At 42.5% G+C, this 19,092-nt stretch overlaps 1 protein-coding gene across 5 annotated transcripts in view; it reads left to right on the top strand.

Annotated features, from left to right (window-relative positions):
* Positions 1-4,265: 4,265 nt before the first annotated feature.
* LOC124035026 (liprin-beta-1-like) overlaps positions 4,266-19,092 on the top strand; it is a 53,207-nt gene continuing 38,380 nt past the window's right edge. For all 5 annotated transcript variants that reach the window (XM_046348463.1, XM_046348454.1, XM_046348446.1 and 2 more), the window contains exon 1: positions 4,266-4,415. The gene's annotated coding sequence lies outside the window, so the exon portion shown is untranslated. The remainder of the gene's footprint in view (positions 4,416-19,092) is intronic.

Genomic DNA, 19,092 nt, shown 5'->3' with positions numbered 1-19,092 from the left:
CAGGCAGACACTTGAATAAGTTTGAGTGACAGTGAGGGCATAGCATAGGCACTTTGGGGGGGGGGGGGGTACTGGGGGAAAAATGCCCTGAATGTAAAATAACAAATTAACCAGTATTTTCTTTGTGATCAAATGTGTTTTTCTATTGGTAAGACAGGTACACATGGACAAAGAAACAAGTAACAAGACAAAAATAGCCAACTACTTTATTTGTAGTTGCCCATTTGACCATTGCCCCACCAAACTATAAGGAGCCGAATCTGGATAAGCATGCTTTTTAAATGTGGTGGCTCGAGGTCATGTCAGTAAGCCCGTCATCTGCCATCTATGGTCACACTGATTGGTCTATGGCCACCATGCTTTGAATGAATAATGGTTTTGTGGCAGCCTTATGTAAGGTAAGACTAAATAACTAAAGTCATAAAATATCTTTCAAATGATGCTGTTTAAACTCCAATGCCTGTGTGCATACTGCTGTTTTAGCCCATCCCGCCACGGTCGTTACTTTTTAAAGTTTGTTCACATTTTGTGCCAGTAATGATTTTGATTCGGTTCTATGGGTGGGATGGATGGAGGTGTATTGTGAGTTCTGAAGAACACTGTCTCTGGAGCTCCACATTTGCTTCAATACTGAGGGAGGCACCAATCCACTAGGAACCCCACTACCTGTCTGTGTCTGAAGTGCCTCATGCCATTTCTTAATGGATACCTGAGAAGTATATTACGAAACATCCGTCCCACCTTACCTCTCAACACATTAAATGGTCTGGCATTTCCCCTCAACTGTTTATTGGATCATGGGATTTTTGTGTGTTTTTTTAAAATGCATTTTTTGTTTTCACCTTATAAGACAAACTAGGGTATGAGAGACCGGTAGGTGTGTGAATGAGTAACCATAAACCATTATCTGTGGACTGATGAGGCTTCAGAAACTGTTTCCCAGACTAGTGCTGTTTCCCAATGAAGGGGATGCCCTAGAATCTAGATATACCACAAACCAATGTTTTATTGTGCTTGTGGCACAGGGATCCCAGTTGGCCACAGTTAGCCCTGCCTTTTAGCCTATCCACACACAAGCAAGGCCCTTCTTTACCTGTGGGCTCAGAGAAGAGCTGTTTGTTAGCAGGGGAGGCTAGTCAGTGACTCATTCACAGCTTCAAATCACCTGTCTGTTTTTTTTTAAATATACTGTATTTGTTACTAACTGTTAGTGTATCTGTTTCATTTGTTTTAATAGTGGGCCTAAGAAACACTTAAAGATTCATGGCATTATTGCTGCTTCAACAGGTCTGGTTTATGGCAGAGAAGCTGTCTAAGCTGTCTTGTGAAAAAAGGTTATTCTTAATAAACATTAGTTTCCTTTTACTTCACAGTGGTGTTTCGGTTATGCACACATGTACAGTCTCCGCGCACACACATGCGCACTTCATATTAAATCAATGTTTCCTGTCTGTACAAATGTCCTCTTTCAATCCATAGCCTTACTGCAACACTTTCCCTGTAGAGCTCATAATGAGAACTCATGACTACAGCTGCTTTTTGGTAATTATATTTAGATCAACCCTGCCCTCTCCTCCATTTTGCCCCCCTGCTAGGAGAATTACATTTCCATAATTTTACAAATATGATACCACTTGGGTAAGTGTGGTTAAGTGTGCCCATGGTAAGCTGGTGTAGAGTTCTGTTTTCATAACCAGCACTCCTACTCTGAGATGCTTTCAGGATCAGTTTTGCTTTTCAGATCATAATAATTAAGACTGGGGAAACCTGATTCTATGTCAGCGCTCCTACTCTAAGACGCTTTGTGAATATGGGTTGTGGTTTGTACATAAAGTCGGCACGGTGGAGGGTCCATTCTGTTGAAGTGACAGTCTGCATCTCTACCCTGCAGGAGAGGGACTACCTATGTTACAGAGCTCTAGAAGTGCTTTAGGTAAGAATTCTAGCTATGTCATTTCAAATATATATATGTTTTTGTTAAGTTAAATATAATATGTCTCTTGTTCACGAATGATAGCAATCAGAAATTGACCATAAAAAATAAAGGACATTCAACTTAAAAGCAAGAGAACCAATCTACTGTATTACACATTGAACCTCTTAAGAAATCCATTTAACTTTTTTGGGACAGAAGTAGGAAAACCAATCTGAGTATGACAGGGAAAAGATAAGCTTCTGTTAGTGTAGCTACATTTGTTTTTGCCATTTTCTATCATTCTATGGAACTCTGTCTTTGTGACATACAGTACAAGAAACAGCCACTGTAAAGTGGTTTTAAAACCGTTACAAATACAGCTGAATCTATATCATGTTACGTTATTGCTTGATTAGATCAACTATAAAATTATAACTCTAATCTTTTAATTTCAAAATATTTATCTCTGTGTTCTTTTGTTTGGTTGTCTATTTGTGCTAGAAAGTTTGAATGTGTTCCCCGGTGGACTGATCACTCTGCATGATTTCCGTAGATACTTCTGTAATGGAACTGGGGGCAATGAGTCAGCTACACTGAGCAGATTATTCACCACCTTGGATAATAACAGGGTAGGCACCAAAAACGTACGTCTCTTATCTTTAAACAAACTTTTTTCCCCTTTGTCTTTTCAGTCTTCTCAATACTTTTTTCAATGTTAGCCATCCTCAGAACAGAGAGCAGCTCTGTATTTCTGCACTGTTATTTGCATAATTCTTTACAAAATGCTGTCAATACTTTACATTTTGTTACTCTGCTACTGTTGTAGTATCACAAACTACTATCTAACAAAATTGTACTAATATATTGTCAGTACAGGTAACTGCATAGTAGTAGAATTAAGCCTTTTTTACACAAGTGGAATAGGGAACAGGCATTACCACACAGGGAGAAGGGCAAATTAAGGCAAAGTGTTACCAGAATATTTAATACTGTGTGAGAGACTGAGGATCTGTGGTTATGCACAGGTTGGGGTGGTTGGTTTACGGGAGTATGTAGAGATGCAGTATAATACATTGTATTTCATTGTCATCCCAAGGGGTACTGTAGGTGCAATGCATTATGAGGATGAAAATAGAACAATGTTACTGTTCTTTGCCTTGCTCAAACGTCTTTGCTCAAGATCAGATCACTTCTCAGGGGAATTCAATATAATTGAATCATTAGTGGAATTTGTATGGGTGCCATGGGAGGCTGGGAACCTACTGGCACTGCATTGCATTGGCACTTGCCCCGGCTGCATTTGTAGCAGATGTTACAGTGCTTGTTATTCACTAGATGGTGCTAAATGTCAAATTTAACAAAGTATATAGTCTCTGATTACACAGGCTGTGTACAAGATGAGTGTGGCAGTCTTGTTCACTAAGCCAAACCCACTTACAGCTGAGGAGCACACCAAACAGAATATTTGTAAGATTGGATAAAGACAACAATGGTAAGGATCGCACAGGAACCATTTCAAAACACAGGTAATCCTAATTTAAGGTTACAAAACCTACAGTATCCCAGTCAGCTGGTCAGCTATTGCTGCAGTTCCTCTGTATTCTAATTATCCAGCCCTGCCTTGAACTGTATTTTCTTGTATTTGTGATTGTAACTACATCTTGTGAGTGTGCAGCCAATACAAGGTTGTAAACATATCATTTTGATCATTCTATTTTATTCTACAACATTCAGTTCTATTTAGCCATCAGCCTGGAGGAGTTCATCGTGGGGGCCCTGGATGATGAGTGGATCAGGGAGATGCTGGAGTGTGACCTCAACACTGAATGTGGAAAGGATGGCGCTTGAGTAAAGACCAGACAGAGGTGATGTGGAGGGATCCAGAACTTCATTTCATTCTCTCTTTGTCTCAGCCCATATGTACAGTTCAGTGCATCAGCTGACATCAATCTCTGGAATCTAGCTATCTGTGCAAAGTTTCCAAAGGACAAGACTATCAGTATTTTTATGTGTTACAGTTCTTGAAAGCAATACTGTAGCCGACTTCCATTCCTAAACAAAATACCATTCTATTAACAAGGTCTAAGATGTTTTTTTTACCCCTTATTGTACAAGAAAGGCAATAGAACACTGGAAATTTGAAAAGTAATTATGAAATACATTTTCCAGACTATTTCACTTAGGTTACCTGTGTGCCCCCTACAGACCACTTGGGGCCGTATTGCTTTTTAAAATTGATTGGCAGGCATGTCCCAAACTCTGAAAAGATCAGAGACTTTCCTCTTGCCAAACCAATCCAGTCGGGAGCGGGGCGGGATGTGCCTGCCTGCGATGACGTTTCCACTTTCCAACTTCCCATCGTCCCATTTCCGACATGGCGTAGAGAAGAGACAACGCAGCGGGCTGGTATTGTAGCGGAAAAGTTGATAAAGTACAGGGATTTCAGTAAGAGGATATATAAACCGTTGGAAGTTATAACTAGGATTCAAGCAAAGTTTCGGTAAGTGCGACATTTATGCAGATGTTTTGTATCCATCTAATTCAGTTACTGTAAGTAGCGGCTGCTGTGATTTGGCAACAATGACAATGTTGACAGTCGTAATGTTACTTTTATCTAACTCTAATATTAGCACTTTTAATGACATACTGTTGCAATGTTAGTTTTTCACATTGAGTTCTATGCAAGGAAAATTATTGACAGCTTTCATTTTGTTCCAGTGAATGAATGTAGCCTACGTACGTCAAATTCGTTCTTTAAAAAGTGAAATTTTATAATAATTACACCCTAACAGATAGCATGTAGCCAGCAACGTGGCTTCTCACTTTAATCTACAGCAGGGGTCTTATAACGTTTTCTTGCCCAGGGACCCCCTCCCAGGCAAACCGGCGACCCAGGGACCCCAATCATACGTTGACAAACAAAAAATGTCACGTCCTGTCAGGTGAATGATAATGGCAAGGAGAAGTAATCAACAAAAAAAAATACATAATTGTGAGTTTTTTAGATAATTTTGACCCCACGTTGTTGGAAAAGGAAGTATAACTCAATAGCAGGGATTTTCAACTAGATATAGCTGCGGGACTTTTTTATTTATTGAGTGATGGTCAGGGGACCCAACCTGGTCTCATTCTGTCTGTTAATCTGAGACACTCGATTTAGTATGATATGTTGTTTCTTATGTATTAATTTGTGGATGTCATCAAACTTATATTTATTTAGGATTGGATGTAAAATGGCTGTCCTGGCTCTCTGTGGTCACTAAAGATCCTACTTATCGTAAGAGTAGGGGTGTTCACCCCTGTGTCCTCGCTAAATTCCCAATCTGGCCCTCATACCGTCACAGTCAACTAATCATCCCCAGTCTATAATTGGCTCATTCATCCTGGTAAAATAAGTGTTATTATTTTTAAACATGTTACTAATTACAATTTGTATTATATGTTAGGAATTAGCAAAACGTACAATATGTTACAAATCTGAAAAATGTACTATATTTTATGAATTTGCAAAATGTATGATTTGTTACAATTCTACGTGACTAATATTCGCTAGCTGGACGTTTGCGTTATATGCCCACCCATCCACCCCGACTTTTGTTTTTTGCCTTAAATAACCATATGTCTTATGTAGTGTATGTTACGTTTGGTATGGTTACATGACCAAAAGTATGTGAACATCTCATTCCAAAATCAAGGGCATTAATATGGAGTTGGTCACCCCCTCCACTCTTCTAGGAAGGTTTCCCACTAGATGTTGGCACATTGCTGCAGGGTCTTGCTTCCATTAAGCCATGAGCATTAGTGAGATCAGACACTGATGTTGGGGGATTTAAGCCTGGCTTGCAGTCGCGTTCCAATTCATCCCAAAGGTGTTCGCTGGGGTTGAGGTCAGTGCTCTGTGCAGGCCAATCAAGTTCTTCCACACCGATCTTGACAAACCATTTCTGTATGGACCTCACTTTGTGCACGGGGGCATTGTCATGCTGAAACAGGAAAGGGACTTTCCCAAACTGTTGCCACAAAGTTGGAAGCACAGACTTGTCTAGAATGTCATTATATTCTGTAGTGTTAAGATTTCCCTTCACTGGAACGAAGGAGCCTAAACCATTAAAAACAGCTCCAGAGCATTATTCCTCCTCCACCAAACTTTACAGTTGGCACTATGCATTTGGGCAGGTTGCGTTCTCCTGGTATTTGCCAAACCCAGATTCGTTCTTTGGACTGCCAGATGGGAAACGTGATTCATCACTCCAGAGAACACGTTTCCACTGCTCCAGAATCCAATGATTACCATGCATACTGCCAAGCGTCGGCTGGAGTGGTGTAAGTATTGCAACCAAAGACAGACTATTGTTTACTCGCTACACACTTCAGCACTCGGTGGCAAACAGACTTGTTGGAAAGGTGGCATCCTATGACATTGCCATGTTGAAAGTGTCACTGAGCTCTTCAGTAAGGCCAAGCAAAGAACTTGGGTGGCCAAGTAAAATAACCTGCAGGCCAAATTCGGCCTGTGGGCCGCCAATTGGTGAAACCTGTTCTATAGCCTATTAGTTAGAAAGGTACTGTAACTTCAAACCACATTTTCGCTAAGAGCAGCTGTTTAGCTAGTTTAACAAAGGTTAGCCATGTGTTGGCAAAATGTCCATGTCTAGAAAGCCTTTAAATGGGTGCTTTTTCAAAGCCTATGTCAGATACTCCAGTGAGTCTAATTGGCACCAATGAGTGTAATTTGCTCAATTTTAGGACTTGGAAAAATGAAGTTGACATAATTTGACATTAGTTTCTCTCCTCTGTTAATACTGTAGGTATGTAATTCAAAGTTTTTTTTTTCGGTTGTTAGCGATATTCATAACATGGGGGGGGGGACCAATCCATATTTTAGCGGACCAACTGCAGTACCTCACGGGCCCTATGGGGCATACCCCTGATCTACAGACAGCTGTGATGCTTTCAAACACTTGCTGCCGTTCATCAATATGTTACCGTTTTTCGCAACAGTCGTTTTCACCGATGGCCACAAATGTTTTCACCTAGATTCAGGTTGATTCATTGTTTTCGCTAAGATTATAAGGTAGAATTTATTTTGATCCACACTAGTTGAGTCAACTGTTATGACTTTAAAAATGTGTGTGTGTATATTTTATTTATTTATTTATTTTGTTCTATTTCTCTAGCACAGGGCTCTCCAACCCTGTTCCTGGAGCGCCAACTCTAATCTAGCATACCTGATTCTAATAATTCGCTGGTTGATTAGCTGAATGAGATTAGTTCCAACTGGTTGGATTGAAAACTTACATGAGGGTAGCTCTCCAGGAACAGGGTTGGCGAGTCCTGCTCTAACGTCAGAGCGCTAAGAACCTTGGCGTGATCCTGGACAACACCCTGTCGTTCTCAACTAACATCAAGGCGGTGGCCCGTTCCTGTAGGTTCATGCTCTACAACATCCGCAGAGTACGACCCTGCCTCACACAGGAAGCGGCACAGGTCCTAATCCAGGCACTTGTCATCTCCCGTCTGGATTACTGCAACTCGCTGTTGGCTGGGCTCCCTGCCTGTGCCATTAAACCCCTACAACTCATCCAGAACGCCGCAGCCCGTCTGGTGTTCAACCTTCCCAAGTTCTCTCACGTCACCCCGCTCCTCCGCTCTCTCCACTGGCTTCCAGTTGAAGCTCGCATCCGCTACAAGACCATGGTGCTTGCCTACGGAGCTGTGAGGGGAACGGCACCTCAGTACCTCCAGGCTCTGATCAGGCCCTACACCCAAATAAGGGCACTGCGTTCATCCACCTCTGGCCTGCTCGCCTCCCTACCACTGAGGAAGTACAGTTCCCGCTCAGCCCAGTCAAAACTGTTCGCTGCTCTGGCTCCCCAATGGTGGAACAAACTCCCTCACGACGCCAGGACAGCGGAGTCAATCACCACCTTCCGGAGACACCTGAAACCCCACCTCTTTAAGGAATACCTAGGATAGGATAAAGTAATCCTTCTCACCCCCCCCCTTAAAATATGTAGATGCACTATTGTAAAGTGGCTGTTCCACTGGATGTCATAAGGTGAATGCACCAATTTGTAAGTCGCTCTGGATAAGAGCGTCTGCTAAATGACTTAAATGTAAATGTAATGTAAATGTCTTCTGTTAGTTTATATTTCTTCTTCTCAAAAGGAGGCTACTGCAGCAAATGGCCAAATAGACTTCAAGATGATGACAATTATAATTTTGCCCCCTTTTCAAAGCACTGCTCTCCTTCTGTCTTTTCCACAGATGTGCTGCTACACTGTTTCAAATGTCAGGGAACCCCTTGAGCCCATTTGTCAGAGCTTGCTCTCCTCTCCACTGCACAATAGCAAATATATGCTAAATGGGATCCTTGGGACATCCCAACTTTAATCCGTACCTTAACTGTTTTAAATGTCAACTTCAATGGGGTGACGTCATTGTAAGGATCTCACTTAGACTTTTCCAATAGCAAATATCTTTCAGTGAAATAGAAGTGAATGGTAAAATCAGTTTGACTGTTCAATGGAATCATTGGTATGTTTCCTTATCAGGCATATGTTTAATATCTTTAGTTGAGTGGCATTCTTTAAAAATAAAAATTCACCTTTATTTAACCAGGTAGGCCAGTTGAGAACAAGTTCTCATTTACAACTGCGACCTGGCCAAGATAAAGCAAAAGCACTGCGACAAAAACAACACATGAGATAAGCAAACGTACAGTCAATAACACAATAGAAAGTCTATATACAGTGTGTGCAAATGAAGTAAGGAGGTAAGGCAATGAATAGGCCATAGTGGCAAAGTAATTACAATTTAGCAATTAACACTGGAATGATAGATGTGCAGATGATGATGTGCAAGTAGAAATACTGGTGTGCAAAAGAGCAGAAAAAAATACAAATATTGGGATGAGGTAGGTGGTTGGATGGGCTATTTACAGATGGGCTGTGTACAGCTGCAGCGATCGGTAAGCTGCTCTGACAGCCGATGCTTGAAGTTAGTCAGGGAGATAAGTCTCCAAATTCAGTGATTTTTGCAATTCGTTCCAGTCATTGGCAGCAGAGAACTGGAAGGAAAAGCATCCAGAGGTGTTGGCTTTGGGGATGACCAGTGAAATATACCTGCTGAAGCGAGTGCTATGGGTGGGTGTTATGACGACCAGTGAGTTGAGATAAGGCAGAGCTTTACCAAGCAATGCCTTAAAGATGACCTGGATCCAGTGGGTTTGGCGACGAATATGTAGCGAGAACCAGCCAACGAGAGCATACAGGTCGCAATAGTGGGCAGTATATGGGGCTTTGGTGACATTAAATAGCAGGGCTCTAAATGAACATTTTGGGAGTGAGCCTGATCTGCTCTAGAGAGGTCCAAATTGGAATGCAAATGTTTCTTCATATTTGTGCTTTTGGAATGCTTAAGCACCAAAGCTGAATAACTGCTTCTCTTACGTTCACTCAGGTGTATAGTCCGAGTAACGTTAGAATGTGTGGTTTATGCCTTCTGAAAGAATAGCAATAGCCTAAGTGCTCCAACCAACTGAACAAGGCATGCATGTAGTGAAACGGACACTTAACAACTCCATTAAAAAAAATGTATTCAGATGCTTGTCATCACATTCAAACTTTTTATCTTCGCTCACAGCAGCCTCTAATTTTCTCGGATACATTATATTTTGTATTTGTGGCTCCTGTCTTGTTGCCTGACTACCCAGTCCTTGCTCCGGCCAAACGATACGCCACTGCTACAGATGTTAGTCAGATCCAGACTCATCGTGGAGAAGAAACTATCTACCCACGGATTTCTAGAAAGCAAACACAGTCTAACTGTTCTGATTGGTCCCAGAAATCGATGGGTCGGGCCAGAGCAAGAACACATGTGGGTAAAGATGTGTTTTGACACTTCATCGTTGGCTTTGATACTCTGATTAGAAATTATCCAATCGCTGATGACTGTTTTGTACATAACCACAATTGACTTTATCAATGGCAGTCAGACTGAAGTATGAAGCAAACATAGATCAGCAGAAGTATTCAGTTCAAGTCATCAGGCAACCTGTCTTGCACCATGTGCATATGAAAATGCCATAGAGAATTGAGTATTTTCACAGTTAACGAAGTATATACATACATACATACAGTTGAAGTCGAAAGTTTACATACACCTTAGCTAAATACATTAAAACTCAGTTTTTCACCATTTCTGACTTTTAATCCTAGTAAAAATTGTCTTAGGTCAGTCTTAGGTCATTGTCTTAGGTCAGTTAGCATCACCACTTTATTTTAAGAATATGAAATGTCAGAATAATAGCAGAGAATGATTTATTTCAGCTTTTATTTATTTTATCACATTCCCAGTGGGTCAGAAGTTTACATACAGTCAATTAGTATTTGGAAGCATTGCCTTTAAATTGTTTAACTTGGGTCAAACGTTTCAGGTAGCTTCCCACAATAAGTTGGGTGAATTTTGGCCCATTCCTCCTGTCAGAGGTGGTGTAACTGAGTCAGGTTTATAGGCCTCCTTGCTCGCACACGCTTTTTCAGTTCTGCCCACACATTTTCTATAGGATTGAGGTCAGGGCTTTGTGATGGCCACTCCAATACCTTGACTTTGTTGTACTTGAGCCATTTGCCACAACTTAGGAAGTGTGCTTGGTGTCATGGTCCGTATGGAAGACCCATTTGCGACCAAGATTCAACTTCCTGACAGATGTCTTGAGATGTTGCTTCAATATATCCACATCATTTTCTGTCCTCATGATGCCATCTATTTTGTGAAGTGCACCAGTCCCTCCTGCAGCAAAGCACCCCCACATCATGATGCTGCCACCCCCGTGCTTCACAGTTGGTATGGTGTTCTTCGGCTTGTAATCCTCCCTCTTTTTCCTCCAAACATAACGATGGTCATTATGGCCAACCGGTTCTACCTTTATTTCATCAGACCAGAGGACGTGGTCCTTCTGTAGCTCAGTTGGTAGAGCATGGCGCTTGTAACGCCAGGGTAGTGGGTTCGATCCCCGGGACCACCCATACATAGAATGTATGCACACATGACTGTAAGTCGCTTTGGATAAAAGCGTCTGCTAAATAGCATATTTTTTTTTTTTTTTTTTTTTCTTGAAAAAGTACGATCTTTGTCTCCATGTGCAGTTGCAAATTGTAGTCTGGCTTTTTTTATGGCGGTTTTGGAGCAGTGGCTTTTTCCTTGCTGAGCGGCCTTTCAGGTTATGTAGATATCGAACTTGTTTTACTGTAGATATAGATACTTTTGAACTTGTTTCCTTCTGCATCTCCACAAGGTCCTTTGCTGTTGTTCTGTGATTGATTTGCACTTTTCGCACCAAAGTATGTTAATCTCTAGGAAACAGAACGTGTCTCCTTCCTGAGCGGTATGATGGCTGCGTGGTCCCATGGTGTTTATACTTGCATACTGTTGTTTGTACCGATGAACGTGGTACCTTCAGGCGTTTGGAAATTGCTCCAAAGGATGAACCAGACTTGAGGTCTACAAAAAGAATTCTGAGGTCTTGGCTGATTTCTTTTGATTTTCCCATGATGTCAAGCAAAGAGGCACTGAGCTTGAAGGTAGGCCTTGAAACACATCCACAGTTACACCTCCAATTTACTCAAATGATGTCAATTAGCTTATCATAAGCTTCTAAAACCATTCAATTTTATTTAATTTTCCAAGTTGTTTAAAGGCACAGTCAATTTAGTGTATGTAAACTTCTGCCCCACTGGAATTGTGATACAGTGAAATAATCTGTCTGTAAACAATTGTTGGAACAATTATGTTTCATGCACAAAGTAGATGTCCTCACCGACTTGCCAAAACTATAGTTTAACAAGAAATTTGTGGAGTGGTTGAAACACTTAGGTTGGAGTCATTACAACTCGTTTAATATATATATATGTGTGTGTGTGTGTGTGTGTGTGTGTGTGTGTGTGTGTGTGTGTGTGTGTGTGTGTGTGTGTGTGTGTGTGTGTGTGTGTGTGTGTGTGTGTGTGTGTGTGTACCGATTTCCGATTGTTATGAAAACTTGAAATCGGCCTAATTAAATCGGCCATTCCGATTAATCAATCGACCTCTATTATAGAGTAAGAAAGCAAGGCTCAGAATGGGTCAAAAAGTTTGCATGTTCAGTGTCGTTAATGGGGGGAATGGGGTTTAGTCAAGGCATATGAGTCAACTCGAGATCAAATCCTAAAAGGGAAGCAAGTCTTCCTACAGCTCTTTAAATGACCTTTTCGGTAGATCCAGCACTGGCTGAATCAGAGATTTGTATGTTTATGAGTATCTTTAGATTTTGATGTATTTTGTCAACTGGATAAAAATGTACTGTCCCTCACTGGCTCTCTGATGCTACACATAGGAATTGGTGCCAACATCGTAAAATCTTCTTTCCTATACAGAGCACTTTCCAGCCAGAGAAACAATGCATCGCAACGCGTCTCAGCTCGATCTCTTGGAAGTCAGAGCCAGCTCCCAGAGTTGCATGGCTGCCATAAATGCTTCTTTTCTTCACAGATAAGTGGCCCTCAGGACAGTATTTTTCTGCAGCATGTACCAGGAGATTGCCTGCCTGCCTGCCTAACAGAGAGAACCCAGAGTTCAGCATAGGACAAGGTTTTGTATGTCAGGGTTGTGTTCATCAGGGCACACATCAGAAAATGTTTTAAAATGTTTCTCAACTGAAATGAAAATGAGCATTTCTTATTGGACAAGTCCAAGTTGTCCCTCACTGTTTCAGTCCATTTTCTTCTGTTTGGTGCCTGATTAAATATGACCTGGGAATAGCTTAGTGCTCTGTTCTGTGCAGAGGATGGGTTGTGATGCTTTCTTAGCCTGAAGAGCACAAAGCTGATGGATCTGAAAAGCCATTAGTGAGAGTCTCTCTTCCTTCTTTCCCTTGAGCTCATTACTCTGCCCCAGTGGATTGCATGCCAGAAGATTCCTCTTGAGGACAAGAGCATTTGTGAGTGACTATTGAATAATGTTTTTACTCAGAGTACTGTAGGTCTGAAAAGCATATTCAGTCAGACAGCTGCCATTACTGTGCAGTGTGTTGTGGCTTGGTATTGTCATTGTGATTTTTTTTTTGCACACTTTCCTAAAGTCTTTGTAAGCTTGTCAGTTCAAACCCCTTTCAGCATCAACAATAGCTGATTGTCTTCTTGCACTTAGTAGAATTGGCGCTTATGGAACGCATAGACTTGATGTGTGTGGCAGGGTTTCCATTAGGAAAAAGTACAACGTGCCCGGGAAGCATCCAATAAAACTTCATTTTCAAAATTTTCAAACATTTGACAGTACCTGTCAAAAGTTTGGACAAACTTATTCAAGGGTTTTTCTTAATTTGTACTAATTTCTACTTTGTGGAATAATAGTGAAAACATCAACTATGAAATAATTCTTTAAAGTTGCCACCCTCATATGCTGAGCACTTGTTAGCTGAGTTTCCTTCACTATGTGGTCCAACTCATCCTAAACCATCTCAATTGGGTTTAGGTCGGGTGATTGTGGAGGCCAGGTCATCTGATGCAGCACTCAGTCACTCTCCTTCTTGGTCAAATATCCCTTACACAGCCTGGAGGTGTGTTTTGGGTCATTGTCCTGTTGAAAAACAAATGATCGTCCCAGTAAGTGCAACCCAGATGGTATGGCGTGGCGTGTCACTGCAGAATGTTGCGGTAGCTATGGTGGTTAAGTGTGCCCTGAATTCTAAATAAATCACTGACAGTGTCACCAGCAAAGCACCCCACACCATCGCACTTCCTCCGCCATGCTTCACAGTGGGAACCACACATGTGGAGATCATCCGTCCATTGCTCGTGTTTCTTGGCCCAAGCAAGTCTCTTCTTCTTATTGATGTCCTTTCAGTAGTGTTTCCTTTGCAGCAATTCGACCATGAAGGCCTGATTCACGTAGTCTCCTCTGAACAGTTGATGTTGATGTGTATGTTACTTGAACTCTGTGAAGCATTTATTTGGGCTGCAATTTCTGAGGCTGGTCACTCTAATGAACTTATCCTCTGCAGCAGAGGTAACTATGGGTCTTCCTTTCCTGTGGCGGTCCTCATGAGAGCCAGTTTTATCATTGTGCTTGATGGTATTTGCAACTCCACTTGAAGAAACTTTTCAACGTTTTGGAAATGTTACACATTCACTGACCTTCATGTCTTAAGGTAATGATGGACTGTTTCTCTTTGCTAATTTGAGCTGTTCTTGCCATAATATGGACTTGGTCTTTTACCAAATAGGGTTATCTTCTGTATACCCACACCTACCTTGTCACAACACAACTGATTAGCTCAAACACATTAAGAAGGAATGAAATTCCACAAATTAACTTTTAGCAAGGCACACCTGTTAATTGAAATGCTCTACAGGTGACTACCTCATGAAACTGGTTGAGAGAATGTCAAGCGTGTGCAAAGCTGTCACCAAGGCAATGGGTGGCTACTTTAAATAATTTCACATACAAAATATATTTTGATTCATTTAACACTTTTTTGGATACTACATGATTCCACGTGTTATTTCATAGTTTTTATGTCATCACTATTATTCTACAATGTAGAAAATAATGAGAGAAACTATTGAATGAGTAGGCATGTCCAAACGTTTGACTGGTACTGTCTACACTGAGTGTACAAAACACAGCTCCTTCCATGACATGCACAAGCTATGATCCGTTATTGATTTCACTTGTCAAATAAAATTGTATTTGTCACGCGTAAAACTGAAAGCGTGATCCACCACATTTAACCATGGAAAGAGATCTGGCGATATGGCTAAATGTGTAAACATTGTAGTTATTCATTTACATTTACATTTACATTTAAGTCATTTAGCAGACGCTCTTATCCAGAGCGACTTTGTATTCGCTTCGCAGGGCAATCAAACAAGATATATGCCGATACAGGGACAAGGTGAAGTCGCAATTCAACGGCTCTGACACATGACGTATGTGGCAGGGTCTACAGGAAACCACTGAATACAAAAACAGCCACGTCACGGATATCGACATCACGCTTCCAGACACTAAACACCTTCTTTGCCCGCTTTGAGGATAATGCAGTGCCACCGTTGTGGATCGCTAACAAAGACTGCAGCCTCCCCTCTCCTCAGTGGCCGAGTAAAACATTTAAACTTGTTAACCCTTGCAAGGCTGCTGGCCCAGACGGCATCCCTAGCCGCGTCCTTGGAGCATGCGCAGACCAGCTGGTGTGTTTCCAGACCTATTTAATCGCTCCCTATCTCAGTCTGTTGTCCCCACATGCTTCAAGATGGCTAGCATTGTTCCTGTACCCAAGAAGGCAAAGATAACTGAACTAAATGACTACCGCCCCGTGTCATCATGAAGTGCTTTGAGAGGCTTGTCAAGGATCATACCACCGCCAACTTACCAGCCACCCTAGACCCACTTCAGTTTGCATACCGCCTCAACAGGTCCACAGATGATGCAATCGCCATCATACTGCACACTGCCCTATCCCATCTGGACAAAAATAATACATATGTTAGAATGCTGTTCATTGACTACAACTCAGCATCCAACATCATAGTACCCTCCCAAGCTCATCTTCAAGCTGGAGGCCCTGGGTCTCAACCCCTCCCTGTTCAACTGGGTCCTGAACTTTCTGATGGGCCGTCCACAGGTGGTGAAGGTAGGAAACACAAGGCTGTGTGCTCAGCCCTCTCCTTTGTACTCCCTGTTCACCCACGACTCCGTAGCCATGCATGCTTTCAACTCATTCATCAAGTTTGCAGACGTCACAACAGTAGTGGACTTGATCACCAACAATGACGAGACAGCCTACAGGGAGGAGGTGAGGCCACTCGGAGTGTGGTGTCAGGAAAATAACATCACTCAACGTCAACAAAACAAAGGAGATGATCGTGGACTTCAGGAAAGCACCCCCCTATTCACATCGACGGGATAGTAGTGGATAAGGTGGAACTATTTCAGTTCCTCTGTGTGCACATCACGGACACTGAAATGGTCCACCCACACAGACAGCGTGGTGAAGGTGAAACAGCGCCTCTTCAACCTCACGAGGCTGAAGAAATTTGGCTTGTCACCCAAAACCCTGACAAACTTTTACAGATGCACAATCGAGAGCATCCTGTCGGGCTCTATCACAGCCTGGTACGGCAACTGCACTGCCCTCAACCGCAAGGTGTTGCGGTCTGCACAACGCATCACCGGGGCTAAACTACCTACCCTCCGACACCTATAGCACCCAACATCACAGGAAGGCCAAAAAGATTAGCAAGGACAACAACCACCTGAGCCACTGCCTGTTCACACCGCTATCATCCAGGAGGCGAGGTCAGTACAGTTGCATCAAAGCTGGGACCGAGAGACTGAAAAACAGCTTCTATCTCAAGGCCATCAGACTGTTAGACAGCAATCACTAACTCAAGAGAGGCTGCTGCCTACGTTGAGACCCAATCACTGGACACTTTAATAAATGGATCACTAGTCACTTTAAACAGTGCCACTTTAAATAATGCCACTTTAATAATGATTACATATCTTACATTACTCATGTCACATGTATGTACTATATTTTATACCATCTGCTGTACCTTGCCTATGCCACTCGGCCATCGCTCATCCATATATTTATATGTACATATTCTCATTCACCCCTTTAAATTTGTGTGTATTAGGTAGTTGTTGGGAAATTGTTATATTACTTGTTAGATATTACTGCGCTGTTAGAACTAGAAGCACAAGTATTGTTTTGATATTTTAATTTTAACTTGCGTGTCGTGATCGTGTTTGGTGTAGGGGGACAAAATAAATGTATGCACGATGGCGCACTTGTGAATCAACAGACGTTGTGACGCAATGTGTTTTCAGCAGTCCTGGGTTCAAATACTTTTTGACATCTTTCAAATATGTTTAGTGTTTGCTTTTAATTCCAAACTACAACATTTTCAGACAAGATAGAACTGCCAAAGGGGGCGGTGTTGCAATCTACTGCAAAGGTAGCCTGCAGAGGTCTGTCCTACTATCCAGGTCTGTTCCCAAACAATTTGAACTTCTACTTTTAAAAATCCACCTCAATAAAAACAAGTCTCTCACCGTTGCCGCCTGCTATAGACCACCCTCTGCCCCCAGCTGTGCTCTGGACACCATATGTGAACTGATTGCCCCCCATCTATCTTCAGAGCTCGTGCTGCTAGGCGACCTAAACTGGAACATGCTTAACACCCCAGCCATCCTACAATCTAAACTTGATGCCCTCAATCTCAAACAAATTATCAATGAACCTACCAGGTACCTCCCCAAAGCCTTAAACATGAGCACCCTCATAGATATCATCCTAACCAACTTCCCCTCTAAATATATCCTCTGCTGTCTTCAACCAAGATCTCAGCGATCACTGCCTCATTGCCTGCATCCGTAATGGGTCAGCGGTCAAACGACCTCCACTCATCACTGTAAAACGCTCCCTGAAACACTTCAGCGAGCAGGCCTTTCTAATCGACCTGGCCGGGGTATCCTGGAAGGATATTGATCTCATCCCGTCAGAGGATGCCTGGATTTTTTTTTTTTAAATGCCTTCACTAACCATCTTAAATAAACATGCCCCATTCAAGAAATTTAGAACCAGGAACAGATATAGCCCTTGGTTCTCCCCAGATCTGACTGCCCTTAACCAACACAAAAACATCCTATGGCGTTCTGCATTAGCATCGAACAGCCCCCGTGATATGCAGCTGTTCAGGGAAGCTAGAAACCATTATACACAGGCAGTTCGAAAAGCCAAGGCTAGCATTTTCAAGCAGAAATTTGCTTCATGCAACACTAACTCTAAAAAGTTCTGGGACACTGTAAAGTCCATGGAGAATAACAACACCTCCTCCCAGCTGCCCACTGCGCTGAAGATAGGAAACACTGTCACCACTGATAAATCCACCATAATTGAGAATTTCAATAAGCATTTTTCTACGGCTGGCCATGCTTTCCACCTGGCTACTCCTACCCCGGTCAACAGCACTGCACCCCCAACAGCAACTCGCCCAAGCCTTCCCCATTTCACCTTCTCCCAAATCCGTTCAGCTGATGTTCTGAAAGAGCTGCAAAATTTGGACCCCTACAAGTCAGCCGGGCTAGACAATCTGGACCCTTTCTTTCTAAAATTATCTGCAGAAATTGTTGCTACCCCTATTACTAGCCTGTTCAACCTCTCTTTCGTGTCGTCTGAGATTCCCAAAGATTGGAAAGCAGCTGCTATCATCCCCCTCTTCAAAGGGAGGGACACTCTTGACCCAAACTGCTACAGACCTATATCTATCCTACCATGCCTTTCTAAGGTCTTCGAAAGCCAAGTCAACAAACAGATTACCGACCATTTCAAATCTCACCATACCTTCTCTGCTATGCAATCTGGTTTCAGAGCTGGTCATGGGTGCACCTCAGCCACGCTCAAGGTCCGAAACGATATCTTAACCGCCATCGATAAGAAACATTACTGTGCAGCCTTATTCATTCATCTGGCCACGGCTTTCGACTCTGTCAATCACCACATCCTCATCGACAGACTCGACAGCCTTGGTTTCTACAATGATTGCCTCGCCTTGTTCACCAACTACTTCTCTGATAGAGTTGAGTGTGTCAAATCGGAGGGTCTCCTGTCCGGACCTCTGGCAGTCTCTATGGGGGTGCCACAGGGTTCAATTCTTGGATGCAGTCTATCACAGTGCAATCCGTTTTGTCACCAAAGCCCCATATACTACCCACCATTGCGACCTGTACGCTCTCGTTGGCTGGCCCTCGCTTCATACTTGTCGCCAAACCCACTGGCTCCATGTCATCTACAAGACCCTGCTAGGTAAAGTCCCCCCTTATCTCAGCTCGCTGGTCACCATAGCATCTCCCACCTGTAGCACACGCTCCAGCAGGAATATCTCTCTAGTCACCCCCAAAACCAATTATTTCTTTGGCCGCCTCTCCTTCCAGTTCTCTGCTGCCAATGACTGGAACGAACTACAAAAACCTCAACTGGAAACACTTATCTCCCTCACTAGCTTTAAGCACCTACTGTCAGAGCAGCTCACAGATTACTGCACCTGTACATAGCCCACCTATAATTTAGCCCAAACAACTACCTCTTTCCCAACTGTATTTAATTCATTTATTTATTTTGCTCCTTTGCACCC

This window comes from Oncorhynchus gorbuscha, linkage group LG01 (genome assembly GCF_021184085.1).
Source record: "Oncorhynchus gorbuscha isolate QuinsamMale2020 ecotype Even-year linkage group LG01, OgorEven_v1.0, whole genome shotgun sequence".
In the NCBI taxonomy this organism is placed as follows: domain Eukaryota; kingdom Metazoa; phylum Chordata; class Actinopteri; order Salmoniformes; family Salmonidae; genus Oncorhynchus; species Oncorhynchus gorbuscha.
This window is presented reverse-complemented; position numbering and strand designations above follow the sequence as displayed.